The sequence below is a fragment of the Halichoerus grypus genome, chromosome 2, assembly GCF_964656455.1.
Source record: "Halichoerus grypus chromosome 2, mHalGry1.hap1.1, whole genome shotgun sequence".
NCBI lineage: Eukaryota > Metazoa > Chordata > Mammalia > Carnivora > Phocidae > Halichoerus > Halichoerus grypus.
The window spans coordinates 102,436,654-102,455,284 of NC_135713.1; the positions used below are offsets into that span (position 1 = coordinate 102,436,654).

Genomic DNA, 18,631 nt, shown 5'->3' on the forward strand with positions numbered 1-18,631 from the left:
GTTTTCTTCTAACTATTGTAGCTTGTAATTTCAAAATATAATCTTGCATATGAAATTGCTTGGATGACAATTAATTGTACTTATTCAATTAGATGCCTAATGTAGGAGCAGGAGCTACCTTCCTAGGAGTTCAAGAATTCTTCAGATTTCCATGGGCACAGGAAACCTGAGCAACATTGCGTTGCCTCTATTGGAAGCACACAACCCTCCAGCTCTCATGACCCTTCCAGAGCCAGGTGCTCATCAAGTCTTGTTGATTCTTCCTTCCCATAACTCTCCCATTCATCCCTTCTTTCCCATGTTAAATTCTGCTTCCCTAACTCAGGTCCGCATGACCCCTAAGATTACCTCAGTAGCCCTCTAAATGACTTCCTAGCTTATAGTCCAGCCCTTCCAATTTATCTTATATCCCCATGCCAGATTCATCTTCCAGAAATACTGCTATGATCACACCACTCTCCTGCATGTCAATAAGATAAAAGCCAAAATTCTTAGCCTAGCATGCAAGGCCCCAGTCTCTTCCCAGGTTCATCTTCCTCCACAGACCTTACGCTCATGCCAAACTGGATTATTTACTATGTGTGACTCAAACTCTTCTCCATTCTTGTCCCCCATATGTTTCTATGCACCTAGAGCCTTCTTTCCACGCATTCAAATCTGACAACTACTCAAATTCTATATATCTGCCCAAAGCGACTAAAATCCAGTCTCCCTCATGGCAATTTTAATGGAATACAACAAAGGGAATGGAATGCCACATATCTTCCAAGGCTCAATGAGAAATGGCCACGTACCTCCTGCTTGTCTTGGAATACTTGCCCTAGGGGCAGCCAGGGACCAAGTAAGAAGTCCAAAAACCCTGAGCCTACCATGCTGGAGAGACCACATCTAGACACTCGGGACCGCCCACCTGAGCTCTAGCGTAATTACTGGTCAAGAGAGACATGTTGGATATTCACACCCACAACCTTCAGATGACTGCCCCGGTCAACAACCTAGGAAAGAATTGCCCCACCAAGCCCTGCTTAAATTCCTGATCCCCAAGCCAGAAGCAAAATAAATGGGTGTTTTAAGCCACTATGTTTTGGGATTGTCACACAACAACAGTAACTAGAATGCTCCCATAAATTCTTTCTTGGACCTCTAACCTGGGATCACCTCTCACTCCTTTAAATTCCAAGGATTTATTCTCTATCCTCATTCATTCAGGAAGCATTGAGGCATCTACTAAGTGATAGACACTGTGCTGGATGCTGGGGAAGCAACAGGTTTTGAGAAAGATAGTATCTGTGCTCTTAAGATACTTATAGTCTGGTAGAGATGGACAAGAACACAGGCAATTATAATACATGATGTCCACAGTAAATATGTGAGAACCTGTTTTGTGCCAGGCACTGTGTCACAGAGAGGTAAGTTTGGAAATACTGATTTTTATAGGCTGTGGCACATCGATACAAAATTATTCTAGAGATAATTGAGTATGTAAGTCTGGGATTCTAAAAAGAGAAGTGGACTGGAGATTTAGAGTTGAGGGTCAAGAGCACGTCAATGATAGTGAAAACCAAGAACATGGATGAGATTCCCCAGGGACAGGGGTAGAAAAGTCAGCCCAGGCAGGAACGCAAAGGAAGAGTGTCCTTCAAAGGAAGAGAAGGATCAGAGAAAAAGCAAGGAAACCAAAGCCTATGGATCCCCCAAATCAAGGTAAACAACCATTTCAAAGAGCAGGGAGGAGTCATGTGAGCCAAATGCTGCTGGGGCCAAATAAGAAAAAACATAACATTCATATAGAGAATCGGTCCCTCTAAAGTTATAAGCTCTTTGTGGACGGGAATTATTTGTGTTGCAAACTTCAATTTCACATTGTTACAAGGCTCAGATGTGTAAAGCGAAAACTCCTTTTTGCTAACTGAAATGAACTATCAGTCCCCATTTCTGCTGATGGCAGATTTTATCTGCTGTCTTTCACGTACATGTAGTTTTTCCTATTTTAAAACACCTTTTTGCGTGCGTGTATGTACATGCTTAGATCCAGGATTCTACTCATTCCCCTTTGTCTTCCCTTGGAAATGGTTCAGGTTCCAGGGGTGCTGATGTATGGTCCCAGCAGGGAAAGTGCTTCCCCTTGGGTCCGCTGCTCACAGTGGATTCTGCTCAAGTGTAGCTCATCCCTCTGACCTTGCCTGTGAAGCTCTGTCTTCATTGTATCCATCGCTAACATCTGAAGCCCATCATGATCTAGATTGTTAACCCCTGCAACCTGGACATCTTTGTTCTTTCTCAAGTGTGTGAGTAGCTCCTTCTTTACCCTCCACCTAGCTGCTTACTTATCTTCCGCTATGGTGGACAGAATCCTAAGAACACTGGACATCTCCTTCGGTCATTCCTCCTCTACCACCCAGGGGCCATAGTAGATAAGGAGCTTCTTTAGAGCTCATGGTACAAATTCTCTAAATTTATACCAAAAGGAAAAAACGCCGTTATATATTTCTTATTATGTCACAATACAATTCAGGGCATAGAATGTCATACACAAAGCCAAATTTTCAGCATCTCTTCCAAACCTAGTCTCTCTTAAGAGTTTTAAGAGCTCTTGAAAATCAAAAATATTTTGGCTTTCAGCTACTTTCTTTGCTCTGGACTTCAATAACTTTCTTGAAAGTGAGAATTACTTTATTCTACACTGCATTTGCCATTTCCTACCAATAAATGCCATTGATACCATGGGAAGAAAACAAGACTAAGATTTTCCAGGAATAAAAAATACATCAGATAATATTTCAAAAGTATTATCCTGTTATATTGGTTATGCATAGTAAGTGATCAAGTCGTATAATTTAAAATACTGCTGATGACTTTTTGTTATGAGAAAGGCAACTTCGTTGGCCTAACATTTGCTAGCATTTGTAAATTTGGGTTTCCAAGGTCAGTCCTTAAAGGATTTTTTATTCCATTAATAGGACTTAAATTATAAATATTTAAACTATAAATAGTGTCAGCTGTCAGAGTCCTATCGGTGGTTATGACTTTGCTGCCCCCCAAAATGATGTCCCATAGGCATTAGGAAATGATAAATAAAGACTAGTATCTTTTCCCCTGTAATTATGCATCTCTACATGAAAGTAAACCTATTAAAACATACAAGCACAAATATTTACTAATATTACTAGTCACTCTGTTTAAATAGGACATACAATTAAGATGCAGTTTAAAGAAATGTAAGATTCTTGATATAGTTATGTCCTCCTTTCTCATAATCTTTGTGGTTAATCATTGCTCAATTTAATTCTGGGTTTATCCTGAGTTTAGACAGAATTAACTAACTCTTTACCTTCCCAAGAATCAAACCTCAAACTTCTGGGCGACCTTCCCCAATTGGCACACCTTTGGCTATTTCAGATTAAGGAATATTCCTGTAACTGCCTGTTTTTCCAGGCTACTGCTAAAGCATTTTTCCTCAAGTTCTAACTCTCTTCTTTTTAAAGCATATCCTTGTTCTTTTTCTGTTCTGTTCTTTTTTAGAAATCTTAGTGGAAATTGAGAGAGAGAGAGAGAATATATATAGAGACATGTACTACCTCTGCAATTGCACCATGGGTGCTGGGGGACAATCTCTTCTCCAAACCAGAAGAGAGTTCTCCATCTTACCACCTCTCCAACCCCCTCTCTTATGAGGAAGCCTGACTCTCTCCCATCTAGCAGTCAATCCTGAATCATGATTTCATATGTAAAGCTCCTTCCAAAGCAGGCTAGGGTTACAAAGCAAAGCTCATCAAAAATTTCCTTTTCTAGTTAGAGCTTACGATTGTTAAAAAAGAGATAAAATGATGTCACCTAAGTTGGGCTAACTTTCCACTGGCAGAAAAGCAAAGCAATAATTTCAAGGGTGTATACGTGCCCTTGACAGCACTTTTGTTTTTATTTTTACAAGGAAGAGAAGGTAAAGGGGTTAATAAGAAAGTGAGATCCAATCAAATCTTAGTTGGGGGCCTGAAAATACCACAAAGTTGAGAAAGTGAATGAATGGTGGGAGAAAGAAATGAGAAAACAGAAAGCTACTAAAGAAAAAAAAGAGAAGACAAGAAGGCTGCATTTGTTGGCTTCCAAGAGAAACTTAAAAGTCAATGAGGACAGAAAGAAGGAAGCATATGGATGATTTAAAAAACAGAACTAGGGAAATATTGGTCCTCTGGTTGGAAAAAATAATTTTGTTGTAATATTTACAGTGAGTGAAATGACTTAACAGCCAGTGCCTCGTATTTTCTTGGGTCTCTTGTGAGTAATTAATACATATTTGTTGCATAACCAAAGGTGGGGAAGGAGGTTCTTGGAGGAAGCCAGAGTGTGGCGATGAGGAAGGAGGGGACAATTTTCTTCGCAGAGATAATTCTGCTGGATGACAAGAAAGGGGAGCGCTGTTACTGATAGCTGACCTATGACGCGCTGAAACATTTTAGGGATGTGTTTACAGCTTTAGTCTCCCTCACGGAGCTCCAAGTGGGTGGGTATGTGGGTGGGTATGTGGCCTCTCACTGACTGCAGGATGACTGTGAACAATTTTTCTCCTCATACTAACCACTCTTTCACTCTTTTCTCTTTCTAGTTTCAGAGCTAAAAGCATAACAGGAAGTCACAGAAAATTTTCTACACGTTATAAAGTAAAAACATCTTCCAGCTCTATTCAGTATTTCCTCTTTTTCCCATTAATGGAGAGTCAGAGGTGACACTTGTTTATCTGGGAAGAGCAACACTTACTTCCTCTACTTCAGACCGTCTCTGGCCAGAGAATCCAAATGATGACTCCTGTGCCCTCAGGCATAATCTCAAATTTACTAAACTCAAATTAAGAACAATGTGTTTACTTGAGAACCACATTTTTCAATGATGTTGTTTTCTACAGATTGCTTGTCAATCTTTTGATGCTTTTTCTAATTAATTACGGAGTTAAAAATTTGAGAAATGTCCAACAAGAAACCTGTGGAAAGTTCTTATCTGCTACAAATAATTATTTTCCTATTGTGCCTTTGGCAACAAAAATGTCCTGGGCTGCATGCTTTAAAATACTCCACTGGGGAACGGGGATTTGAAGGTTATTGGCAAAACAGGATTGGCCATGTATTGATAATTTTTGAAGCTGGGTGATGGGATGACAAACTTCATTATTCTCTTCTGTTTTCTTAATTAGATAAAGTGTGCATACAAATATGTTCACAGTGACAGTATTTATAACACCAGTGAAGGTAGAAATAACTGGATTATTTAATCATAGAGAATGGCTAAAAAATGATAAACAAAACCATATTCACAAAGTAAACTATCATATGGTGACTAAAGAAAAATGTCTATAATGAATATTTAGTGACATGGAATAATGCTCACAATTTGCTAAGTGAAAAATCTGAGTGACAATGAATATGTACGGTATAATATCAATTTTTTTAAATATAAATGTTTGGGGTAAAATTCGCCAGGCTGACCCAATTCTAATATTTATCCTAACAAAATAATCAGAAACACATAAAAATTATGCACACAGACATTCATTATAGAGTTTAGTATAATTTAAAAAAACAGGAAATAGTTTAAAATTTGGTCAATTTCCTATATGTTAACTAACTAGAATTTAAACTGAAGCTTGAGGGACACCTGGGTGGCTCAGTCAGTTGAGTGTCTGACTCTTGGTTTCAGCTCAGATCACAATCTCATGGGTCATGGGGTTGAGGTCCCAAGTCGGGCACCCCGCTCAGTGGGGAGTCTGCTTAAAGATTCTCTCCCTCTGCTCCTCTCCCCACTCGTGCACACTATCTCTCTCTCACTCTCCCTCTCTAAAATAAAATAAATAAATCTTTAAAAAAATAAATAGAAACAAAAAATAAAATAAAAATTGATCAATTTAAAGTGATATGTCTATTTAGTGAAAAACTATAAAGTCACATTGTTTGGAGAATATTTAATGAATTGGAAAATGTTTTTAAACTGATGTCAAGTTAAATAGCACATTTCCAAACTCTATATAGTGTAGTCCATGTTAATTGAAAAACGAATCAAATCTATGTATGGCTTGGTAATAAGAAGTTTTAAAAATTTCAAGCCAACAGTTGAAGCAGAAAGAAATTATCTGGGTCAGGTATTCTTAGGTTAGGATTAAGTCGCCGATTAAAAATTTACAGCACTCCTACTGATTTCTAAATTCTTTTCTAAATCATGCTAGGCCAATCAAATCAGGCTTTCTGATCCAGGCTTTTAAAGCAGAATCTCTCCTATGATCAATCAAGAATTCCCGGTATTATTCTCTTGGTCCCTGTCCCTAGTCCTCAGCCGCAGGCTGAAGCTTCATGATGTATGATGTTTTGATGACCTACTCTAAATGTCCAATTCTTTCTTGAGCCTCACAGCTGCTACTTCCAGGTGAGGCACCTTACCAACCTTTGTCTCCAGGATTGTCAAAACAGACCCCGAGACCTAGCCCTGGGGCTTAACACCCATGACCCATCCTCTATTCAGAAATGGGAGACACTTATAGGTAGGCATTTCCTTTTTCTGTCTGTGTGTAAAGATAGGCAACGGACCTGGGTGGGTCAGTAAGTAAAGGGTCCTTTTATCTTAAATCCCTCCCTGTCTTCATATTTGTCCAGCATGGGAATTTTGACATTTTGTTTAGATAGCTTCCCATGCTCATTCACTTGGAACAGGAGAATCTAAAGCAAGATTATAGCCCAACTGCTTACTCTTTTACCAACATTGCTCTGCATACGTGCTCACTAAATAACCTTCCATTCTTGCTCATAGCAAGGTATGGCAACAGGAAACAAATGATCTGAGTAATATGATACATCTGGAAAGCAAACCATTCCTAAAATTACCCTCCACACACACACTCACTCACACACACAATAATCTGTAATATAAAAATAGTTCCTAAAAAACCAACACACACAAAAATGAACCTTCAATAGAAAACTGACTACAAGGCATAAAGAGATAATAAATGAGAACCCAAAAGGCTAACACATATAAAAAAGAATATTTTATCTTTCGGGTAATTAAAGAAAGATAAATTAAAACACAGTAAAATACACTGTTTGCCTATCAATTTGGTATTTTATTTTTATTTTTTTAAAGATTTTATTTATTTATTTTTGAGAGAGAGAAAGAATGACAGGGGGAGGGGCAGAGGGAGAAGCAGACTCCCTGCTGAGCAGGGAGCCCAACTTGGGGCTCTATTCCAGGACCCTGGGATCATGACCTGAGCCAGAGGCTGGTGCCTGACCAACTGAGCCACCCAGGGGCCCTCAATTTGGTATTTTTTTTTTTAATTTTATTTATTTATTTGACAGAGAGAGCGAGAGAGCACAAGCAGGGGGAGCAGTAGAAGGAGAGGGAGAAGCAGGCTTCCTGCTGAGCAAGCAGCCCGATGCGGGGCTCGATCCCAGGACCCTGGGATCATGCACTGAGCCGAAGGCAGACGCTTAACCATCTGAGCCACCCAGGCACCCCCTCAATTTGGTATTTTAAAATAATGATAATATTCAACTGCAGTAAGAGAGGAGTACCATGGGTAATATCATGTGCTGGGTGTGGGTGTAGAGAAGTCTTTCTAGAAAGCAATTCAGTAGTATGTATCAAGTAACTGTGCAAGGTTTGTTTTCTTTCACCCAGTAATCTAAATCCTAGGAATCTGATACCACGAAATATCAGCAATATTGACAAAGATTTAAATGCAAGCTTTCTCATCATAGTAGTATTCATAATGGCAAGGAATCAGATGCAGTCTAGTTGTCCAATAATAAGAGACTAGTTAAATTGTGGCGTGTTTATATTATGGAATATTATGTAGCCATAAAAGGAATCATATTTGCTGGCTAACCTCTACTCATCCTTTATCTGCTCTGTTCTTCAAGAAAGTCTTCCCAGTTAGGTGCTACTCTCATATTTTCTATTCCCACATTGTGACACTTAACTTAGTCCATTACAGTTGCTTTTTAATTGCCTGTCTGCCCATTCGGCTACAAAGGCCAAGAAGGCAAGGGCCATATTTATTTTCTTCTTCGTTATATAACCAGTGCCTGGAAAAATACCTGACACATTGTAAGCACTTGATAAATAGTTGCTAAGTAAATACCAAAAAATTGAAGGAAATTCTCATGATAAAATTTCAAATGAAAAACATAGGATACAAAACTATAGAAAAAATCTGATCCTAACTTAGAAGAAGATAAAGAAGGAGGAGAAATTTTATTTCCATATACAGATACAAAGAAGAAGAAACACAACTGCTTATCTTTGGGTGGTATCTGGGTAGCAGAATATAAGTAATTCTGTATTTTAAACTTCCATATTTTCCAAATTTTCTGCAATGCACACATATGCGCTACTTTTGTAAATGAACAAAAATTTTTACAATTCTCAATATAAAATAAAGAGTAAAAGATTTCCAGAAATAAATTTCAATATATTTCTAATTCCCCAGTTGTTTTTAGTTTTTTCCTACCTTAAATACTTTACTTTCTCTTTTTGAAAGAAAGAATAAGTCTCTACTATTAACATGTTTTTAAAAAACAAGTGGAATGTGAGTAATTGGATTTTTTCTAGTCTCCTGGGAAATGTGTGTGTGTATGCATGTGTGCACCACTAGAATTTTCTAGGTCTGAAACTAAACTCTGTTATCACTGATAATGACTGTTCATGCCACCTCCTCAGAATTGGGTGTGTTTGGAAGCCCAACCTACAAATCCTGTGAGCAAGCAGTCATCCACCGCACCTTCTAGCTCACTGTGTTTTCCAGTGTGTGAGAGTTGTCCCAGTTGCTCTGGTTTCCAGGTTTAAAAAGGCACCAACACAACAATTTATGGGGAGAATGAAACCTCTGAAGCTGGGATAACTAAATATTCATGCTATTATTTGAAAATGGAACAAAGACAACTTTCCCCCTAAAACATAGAGATAAAGACGATACGAAGTTTAATTTCCTACTTTTTATAGATAGTATGAACTATAATTTACTATGCCCTTACCTATGATTTTCTTATTACAGTATTTCTACACAATACCAAACACTTGTTCAGCTGCCACAAATGACAAAGGGGACTTTTGAAGGTCAAAAAGTACTTCAAGAGAAATAAAATGATGGAATGGGATAAAGAGTTGTGTCTGAAGGTGAAGAGAGAAAAGGCATGTAGGTAAAAGAACACCATCCTGACCCATTAACCATTTGAGTCTTTCCAGAAGGAAGTCACTAACTCCAACTTCTCTATAATATTCACTGTGTGAGGCAGCGCTCCAGCCCCCACCCCCCAACACCCAAGGAACCACAGCCTAGTCTTCCTCCAGAATCCACCAGCCCTCCATCTGCCAGCCTTCCAAACTCTGCATGTCTGCAGGTAGCCTCAGAGATTAATCAATAGAATGGAACCGGGACCTACATAATGTGTCAGCATGAGCCCAGCATGTTCCAGGAAGTACCGGGAAGAATGCTCAGTCCTTCCTGGGAGCTCAGCAGTCCTGGGACAGCTGGAACTGTGCAGCTGTTTGGTCTGTGGAATAAAATAAGCCCTGTGATCATATCTGGCTCCACTCCATAGGCCCCAAGTGCTTATGCCTGCTTCAGAACTGGGTGCTGTAGTTTGAACTATAACAATCTGTATGATCAAGAGATATAACATCACGAAGTAGGAAAAGAGACTTGTGGGTGGGGAATAGTTCAGGCTCTTCACTCACAGTAGTGATCTTAACAACTTTATTGTGCTTTCTATATCACTCTCTTCAAGATTAAGTATATGGTTAGCACCTTTTTGGAGAACAGTATCAAAACTCTTAAAATGAAAACAAGAATTTATTAATTTGACCCAGGAAATGCTCTTCTAGAAAATTATTCTAAGGAAATAATCAGCGCACAAATACTTATGTACAAGGATATTCACCGAAGTTATTTGTAATACCAAAGTATGAGAAACAACCTATGAAGCTTGATTAAATAAATATGGGATATAGATAAGACAAAATATTATTGATCCATTAAATACTATAATGCAGTTATATTTATTATTAAATTAGAGGCTGAAATTAATTTTAAACATATACATAGAAAAGAGTCTAGAAGGTTCTACACCAAAATAATAGCAATATTATGTCTGGAAGTATTATGGATAAATACTACTCTCTTCTTTGTATTTCTATATAGATTGAATGAAGTATAAAATAAAGCAAGTAAAAAAAGAATCCACCCCTGCCTTTTAGGACACTGGATTATCATTCTAATAAAAATCATCCTAACAGCCTAATATCCCAATTTTCTGTGTAACAACCTGTTTGTGTCTGCACTGGGATGCATTATGGTCCAGTGCTTAAGTTTGAACTAAGCAGTAGATGTACAAATATGACACAGTTTACTTTCCAAATTACTGGCACTGGCAATGCAGGAAATCATTCTAAGTGTTGAATAAAATCAGTCCAAATAGCATTAGCATCTTACCTCCATGCTGTCAGAACGTGCCCATAATCTTCTAACTGCAATCTGGCAACCTCATGGATGAATGGTTCTATTCATCAGAAGACTCTTATTCAGGATTAAATATACATGGCATGGCTACCACCACTACCTCCTCTCATAGCCATGGCAGACATCATTAATCACACTTTGTCCTGTGAACCCAGATGTGGCCTCAAAATATTTTCCAACACAGCTGTGCTCCAGGCAGCCCCTATCAATCATTTATTTCAATTCAAGTTGAAACCTATTAGCCATATCTGCTTTGATTACTCTGGCTGGAGCATTATTATTCCTTTGACCGGTTGGTTCCCAGGACTATGGAGTTGAGAGGCATGACCACTTTCTTTATTTAATGATCTCTCTTCCCCTTAAAATGCTTAGAACTTATAAAGGTGTCACTCACATAAGGTTAATTCTCTAAGCAGCATGTTTTAGAAAGCCTCCATCCCTGAACCACATAAAAGAACCACCTCTTTTCAAGATCTTCAAGAATTGTAGGACAAAAATTAGAAAACTTGCCTCCTCTTGGTGATTATATTTATATTCCATGTAAAATAATAGAATATGGAAAACACTCACAACTATTAAGAGAAAGTAGAACCTGGAAAGGAGTGGGGCAGACTAGAAAGGAAATGGTTGACTTACATGAAATCACAGAATAAAGGAATAATTTTTGTATCCTATATCCATAAAAAGCATACTTCTTCCAAAAATTTTATCTGAGGAAGGCACTGTGAAATCTTAAATAGGGAACTTCCACATGTGAAACAGACAAGTCCCAGCCTTATAGAAATAATCACTTGGGAACCTAGATCAATATGGCCAATTAGTCACATATTTCTAACTCCCACCCTCAAATCACAAGAAACAAAGAAACAAATCACAAGAAACAAACACAATCAGCCCTGGAAAAGTAGAAATAGTGTGTTATTAGTACTCCAGAAATTTTGAAGAAATCCTGAAAAAACAAAGATGATGTGTTCATGTTGGTAGAGGAAACCACAGCCTAAATCATGTAGATAACTATATATAGTTATATATATAAAAATATAACTAAGGGAATGGGAATGGTTTAAGAAGAACTCCAAAATGGAAAAAATAATAAAGAGGCAGAGGCAAAACATCAAAGAAATAATGTAAGAAAAGTTCCCAAAGCTGAATAAAGGCACATGTTTTTAGATTGAAAGAGTCCACAGAACACTAAGCAGAATTAAATAGATATATCTTGATAAAATTATAGAATGCCAAGGATCAAGAGAAAGTTTCCAGAGAGAGAGAGAGAGAGAAGATGACTTAGAACTTAGAATGAAGGGACTCCTGGCTGACTCAGTCACTTAAGTGTCTGCCTTCAGCTCAGGTCGTGATCCCAGGGTCCCGGGATCGAGTCCTGCATTGGGTTCCTTGCTCAGCAGGAAGCCTGCTTCTCCCTCTGCCTGCTGCTCCCCCTGCTTGTGCTCTCTCTTGCTCTCTCTCTCTCTCTGACAAATAAATAAATAAAATCTTAAAAAAAAAAAGAACTTAGAATGAGAATCAATTGTGTATCATACTGCCATTAGAAACACTGAATGCTAAAACAAAACAAAACCAAACAAATGAAAAAAACCGAATGCTAAAAGACACTAGGAAATCTCAATTTTGAGGGGAAAGTATTTTGACAAGGAGTATTTTGTCCTAAAAAACTAAAATTCGCGTTATAGGGCAATAAGAAAATGACAATTTGTAGTGTAAGTAGCTCTTATTGCATTAAAGAATTTATAAGGGGATTAAAGTTTTAAAATGTTGAGGCAGTTGGGAAACTGTATTTTAATCTGAGAGAAGGAAGGAATTTGATTGCTTTTGAAATAATTCTCAGGAGAACATTCAACGAAACTGCTAAAGATGTACATTTTAAAAAAGAAAACAATGGAGCAAAGATAGACTTTTCAACAAATGGTGCTAGAACTAGACACTCACATGTAAAAAAATGGATCTTGATACAGACCTTATCCCTTACACAAAAATTAACTCAAAACGGATCATAGACCTAAACGTAAAATGCAAAAGTATAAAACTCCTAGAACAAGGAGAAAACCTAGATGAACTTGGTTATGGCAATGACTTTTTAGATACAACACCAAAGCATGATCCATGAAAGAAACAAATGATAAGGTGGACTTCATTAAAATGTAAAACTTCTGCTCTGTAAAAGACAATGTCAGGAGGATGAGAAAACAACCACAGACTGGGAGAAAATATTTATAAGAGACACATCTGATAAAGGACTATTACCCAAAAACTCAACAAAAAAACCCAACCAGATTAAAAAATGAGCCAAAGACCTGAACAGACACCTCACCAAAGAAGATATACAGATGGAAAATAAGCATATTAAAAGATGCTCCACATTAGGAAGGGGAACCCTCCTACACTGTTGGTGGGAATGCAAGCTGGTGCAGCCACTCTGGAAAACAGTATGGAGGTTCCTCAAAAGGTTGAAAATAGAGCTACCTTATGACCCAGCAATTGCACTACTGGGTATTTACCCCAAAAATACAAATGTAGGGATCCGAAGGGGTATGTGCACCCCGATGTTTATAGCAGCAATGTCCACAATAGCCAAACTATGGAAAGGGCCAAGATGTCCATCGACAGATGAATGGATAAAGAAGATGTGGTATATATATACAATGGAATATTATGCAGCCATCAAAAGGAATGAGATCTTGCCTTTTGCAATGACGTGGACGGAACTGGAGGGTATTATGCTGAGCGAAATAAGTCAAACAGAGAAAGACATGTATCATATGACCTCACTGATATGAGGAATTCTTAATCTCAGGAAACAAACTGAGGGTCGCTGGAGTGGGGGGTGGGGTGGGAGGGATGGGGTGACTGGGTGATAGACATTGGGGAGGGTATGTGCTATGGTGAGCACTGTGAATTGTGTAAGACTGTTGAATCACAGACCTGTACCTCTGAAACAAATAATATGTTATATGTTAAAAAAAAGAAGAAGAAGAAGAAGATAGCAGGAAGGGAAAAATGAAGGGGGGGAAACTGGAGGGGGAGACGAATCATGAGAGACTATGGACTCTGAGAAACAAACTGAGGGTTCTAGAGGGGAGAGGGGTGGGGGGATGGGTTAGCCTAGTGATGGGTATTAAAGAGGGCATGTTCTGCAGGGAGCACTGGGTGTTATACGCAAACAATGAATCATGGAACACTACATCAAAAACTAATGATGTAATGTATGGTGATTAACATAATATAATAATTAAAAAAAAGATGCTCCACATCATATGCCATCAGGGAAATACAAATAAAAACAAGGTACCATTACATACCTATTAGATGGCCAAAATCCAGAGTAGTAACAACATCAAATGCTGGTGAGATTGTGGAGCAACAGGAATTCTCATTCACTGCTGGTGAAAATGCAAAATGGTGAACACTTTGGAAGACCGTTTGATGGTTTCTTACAAAACTAAACATATTCTTACCTTATGATCCAGCAATTGCACACCCTTGATATTTACCCAAAAGAGTTGAAAACTTACATCCACACAAAGACCTATGTGTGAATGTTTGCTGTAGTTTTATTCATAACTGCCAAATCTTGGAAACTACCAAGATGTCCTTCAGTACTCAGGTAAATGTATAAGCAAACTTTGGTAATCCAGGCAATGGAATATTATTCAGTGCTAAAAAGAAGGGAGCTATCAAGCCATGAAAAGATATGGAGGAAACTTAAATGCATGTTATTAAGTAAAAGAAGCCAATCTGAAAAGGTTACATACTACATTACTCAAACAATATGACATTCTGAAAAAAGCAAAACTTTTGAGATAGTAAAAATATCAGAGGGGATGAAGAGGCAGAGCACAGAGGATTTTTAGGGCAATGAAAATACTATGCATGATACAAGGATGGATACAGGTCATTACACATTTGTCTGAACTCACAGAATATACAACACCAAGAGCAAAACCTAATGCAAACTATGTACTTGGGTGATTATGATGTGTCAGGGTAGGCCCACCAATTGTAACAGATGCACCACTCTGGTAGACATGTTGACAATGGGGGAGGCTATGCATGTGCGGGGGCAGGGGTATATGGGAAATCTCTGCTCTATCCATCTATCTGTCTATCTATCTAGATATCTATCTAGTAGGGTCCATGTCCAGCATGGAGCTCAATGCAGGGCTTGAACTCATGACCCTGAGATCAAGACCTGAGCTGAGATCAAAAGCCAGACACTCAACTGACTGAGCCACCCAGGCGTCCCTGTAATTTTGCTGTGAAGATAAAATTGCTCTAAGTGAAGTCTTTATATAATCTATATATAACATATATATACAATTTTATAACATAATATATAATGCTATATATAACATTATTATACACATTATACATAATGTATATAGACTACATTATATATATTTATTACAAAAGGAAAGAAAAAAGAAAGAAAAAGAATGAGAGAGAAAAAAGGGAGAAAGTGAGTTGAGGATAATTGTATATTCAGTAGCTTACTTAAAAGGCAGCAAGAAATGATTACCCTCTGATATCTTTTTAGTGACTTATGTGAAAAGAGCCAGTTTTGAAGTCCACTTTCCTATATATGGAATTTTGGGTTTTATACTCTCAGCTAATATGGCAAGTGCTCTATCTTGTCCCCATTTACATGGGGCAAAGGGCAAACAAACAGATCTACTTCCCCACAGATTCCTCATTGTCACCAGAAGAATAGCTGGTTTCCTATGAGGCTGTATGAGGTCCCGTTTCACTTATGGAATGAGGGGACAGGAAAGGGATTGTTTGTCCTACACAGCAGTAGAGCATCAGTTTCCTTGGATAACCACATAGAATGGTTGCTTCTGTGCTGTGTCACTCGTATCCTTGAGTACATAGAGTGTTTAAACTCCATCTTTCACTTCTAGTAGTTTCCTGCCTCCAAAGTATCTAAACAGGAGGACAGTCCAAAGGAATCAGGAGATAATCGTCTTGTAAAAATGATAACGGCTAGCTCTGTGACCAGAGTGTGTCACATGATTCTGATTTAACCCTCCCAAACAGCCCTGTGGGGGCAGGGAGGGACAGATACTATTATTTATTATTTTACAGAAGAATAATCTGAAGCTCAGAGCATTTAATGAAACATCTAAGAATATTCAGCAAATCAGTCGATCTGTCTGGCTCAGTGAGTGCCTCCTGTGTATCAGCACATAATGTTTTGAACAGGGTCCAAAAGGCAGATTAGGTCCTTCAGTCGGGAATATGGGAGCTAGCAAAGGGAGACAGGTGGTAAACACGTGTCTTAAGCATGTGTCAGTCTGTTGGTGCTGCTACAACAAAATCCATAGACTGGGTGGCTCATAAACTAAAATTTACTTCTCACAGTTCTGGAGACTGGAAGTAAAAAAGTCAGGGTGCCAGTGTGTTTGGGGGAGGGCCCTCTTCCAGACCATAGACTTCTCTGTGTGCCCTCACATGGTGGAAGGGGCAAGGGATCTCTCTGGAGCCTCTTTAGTAAAGGCACTAATCCCACCCATTGGGTCTCCACCCTCATGATTCAAGCACCTGCCAAAGTCCCCACCCCCTAGCACCATCATCTTTGTGGGTTAGAATTTCAACATATGAATTTGGAGGTGGGGCACAAACATTCATATCACAGCAGCAAGTATACATAAGATAACGTCAGGTACTGGTAATTGCCATGGAGACAAGCAAGAAGCTACATCGTCCAGGAGAACTTGGGCTGTGGTGGGTGGAGGCAGCTGCTTTACCTCTGATGGGGTTGAGGAAGTTCTGTGAATTGAGTCCTGAGTGTTGAGAAGGAAGCAGGCATGTGAACTGGAGGAATAGCAACCCTAGCCGAGGAACAAACACCCAAAGACCACAGTGAACTTGGCATGTTAGAGAGGAAAATAAAGGACCAATGTACATGGGGTATGGTGAGCAAAATGGAGGCTAGGAGGAAATGAGATCTGAGAGGTAGGTAGTGGTCAATCACTTAGGACTCTGTAGACCACAGTAAGGAGTTTGGGTTTTATTCTAAGTGTAATGGGAAGTTTTTGCTTTTTTCTTAAACACCTTTATTAAGGTATATATTACATATCATAAAATTCACCAATTTCAAATGTGCAGTTCAATGATTTCTAATAACTTCAACTGAAGAACACAACCATCACCAGAAAACAATTTTTGAACGTTCTCATCTTCCCAGTATGATCCTTCATGCTCACTTACAGTTATTCCCTAGTCCCACCTTTAGCCCCAGGCAACTCCCAGTCTATTTAAATTTGCCTTTTCTGGACATTTCATATAAATGGAACCATAGAATATCTAGTCTCTTGTGTCTGGCTTCTTTCATTTGGCATTATGTTTTTGAGGCTCCATGTCAGTAGTTTTTTCCTTTTTATTGCTAAATAGTGTTCCAGTGTATGGAAGTATCACCATTTGTTTATTGTATTTACCTATTAATGAATAGGTAGGTTGTTCTAGTTTTTAGCTACTATGAATGATGGTGCTATGAACAGTTGCCTGCAAGTCTTTGCATGGACATCTGTTTTCATTCCTTCGGGTAGATACCTAGAAGTGGAATTGCTGGGTGATGTGGCAGTTTCACGTTTAGCATTTTGAGAAACTGCCAAACTGTTTTTCCAGAGGGGCTGCACCATTTTGTATTCCCGAGAGCAGTGCATGAGGGTTCCCATTTCTCCACAAACTCAACAACATTTGTTTTTGTGTGTCTCATTTATGATAGACACTCTACTGGATGTGAAATGGTCTTTCATTGTAGGCTTCTCCTGCATTTCCTTAATGACTAACAATGTTGAGCATCTGTTCATGCCCTTATTGCCAATGAAGAAGTTGTAAGCAAGGGAAAGATATGATATGACATATGTGTTAACGCTCAATGTGTTTGCTAAATGGTAACTAGGCTATAGGCATAAAACTAGTTAGGAGATGGTTGCAGTAATCCAGAGAGAGAGGATGGTGTCTTAGATTCGGGTTATAATAGCAGAAGGAGAGAGGAGTATGGATACATATACATTGTCCTCTACTGGAGCTAGAGCCAATAGAGTTGGCTAGCGAATTGGATGTGGGGTGTGGGTGTGTGGGAAAGAGAGCTATTTAACTGAACAACTGTGTAGGTAGTAGTGCCATTTATTATCAAGAGGGAGGATTATGGGGAAGCAAATAGGGTGATTATGCTGGGGGTTGATGATCAATCCTTATTTTAATTACATTACATTTTTGGTGTTTACTAAATATCCACGAGAAAATGTTGAGTGTATAGTTGTATATGAGGGTCTGGAGCTCAGAATAGAGGTGTACGGTGGAGACATAAATTTGAGAGTCATCGGCATATAACTAGCATTTAAAGCCTTAGGACCTAAGGAGAGACTGTGGAGAAAAAGGGAACAAAGAACGAAACCCAGAGGCATTTCAAAAGAGTCACTTGTAGAGATCAGAGGGTAAGGCTGACACATTGGAAGTTAGGACTGGGGTGAAAGCAGGCTGAGGAAAGCATCTAGAAATATGTTCAGTCGACTACTGACTCTATACCCATGCTGTCCACTACAGTGGCCTATTACTCTTGAATTTATGTGAGAATTTCATAGGTACTTATTCCAAATATTTCTTAAGGCATAGGTCATGTCCACAACATACAGAAAACTGCTAATGTGGTGCATATTTTGGATATGTGTTTATGTTGTGCAGATAAACCTATATTTTAGCAAAGACAATGCCACATGGATCATTTGATCCTCACTGAACTGGGAAACTGTTAAAATGGAGGTATCATATCCTTGATATTTGTGAGGCTTAAGATGTCCTTGGTGACTATGAAGGAATTTCAATCAAATAAATCCCTTCTTCCATCTGGTGATATACAACTGGATTAAATGAAGAGAAAGTTAATTATTTAGTAAGGTCACAATATGAGTTAAAATTACTTGATTTTTTCCTTTTCTTTATCATCTATGAAATTCTTAACATACCACAAAAATCAGTTACATCACAACCTCTTCCCATTAATAATATATCGAGTTTCCTTTTAGAAATAGAAGTTTCCCTGTGGTTAGAAATCAGAGATAAACTATGCAGATGTAATTTGGCAAACTTTCCCCACTTTTTCATCTGCCTCCAATG

At 38.5% G+C, this 18,631-nt stretch overlaps 2 long non-coding RNA genes across 6 annotated transcripts in view; both read left to right on the top strand.

Annotated features, from left to right (window-relative positions):
• LOC144381128 (uncharacterized) overlaps positions 1-18,631 on the top strand; it is a 111,766-nt gene that overhangs the window by 12,883 nt on the left and 80,252 nt on the right. The window lies entirely within an intron of this gene.
• Positions 1-18,631, top strand: part of LOC144381126 (uncharacterized) — an 84,818-nt gene that overhangs the window by 10,706 nt on the left and 55,481 nt on the right. Inside the window, exons 2-3 of one of the 5 annotated variants that reach the window (XR_013445777.1) lie at positions 93-236; positions 634-1,070. The exons of 3 other annotated variants lie outside the window; for them this stretch is intronic. This is a non-coding gene — a long non-coding RNA (uncharacterized LOC144381126). Of the gene's footprint in view, positions 1-92; positions 237-633; positions 1,071-9,034; positions 9,180-10,180; positions 10,460-18,631 lie in introns of those variants that run through there. One more of the 5 variants, XR_013445776.1, reaches the window with a different exon arrangement.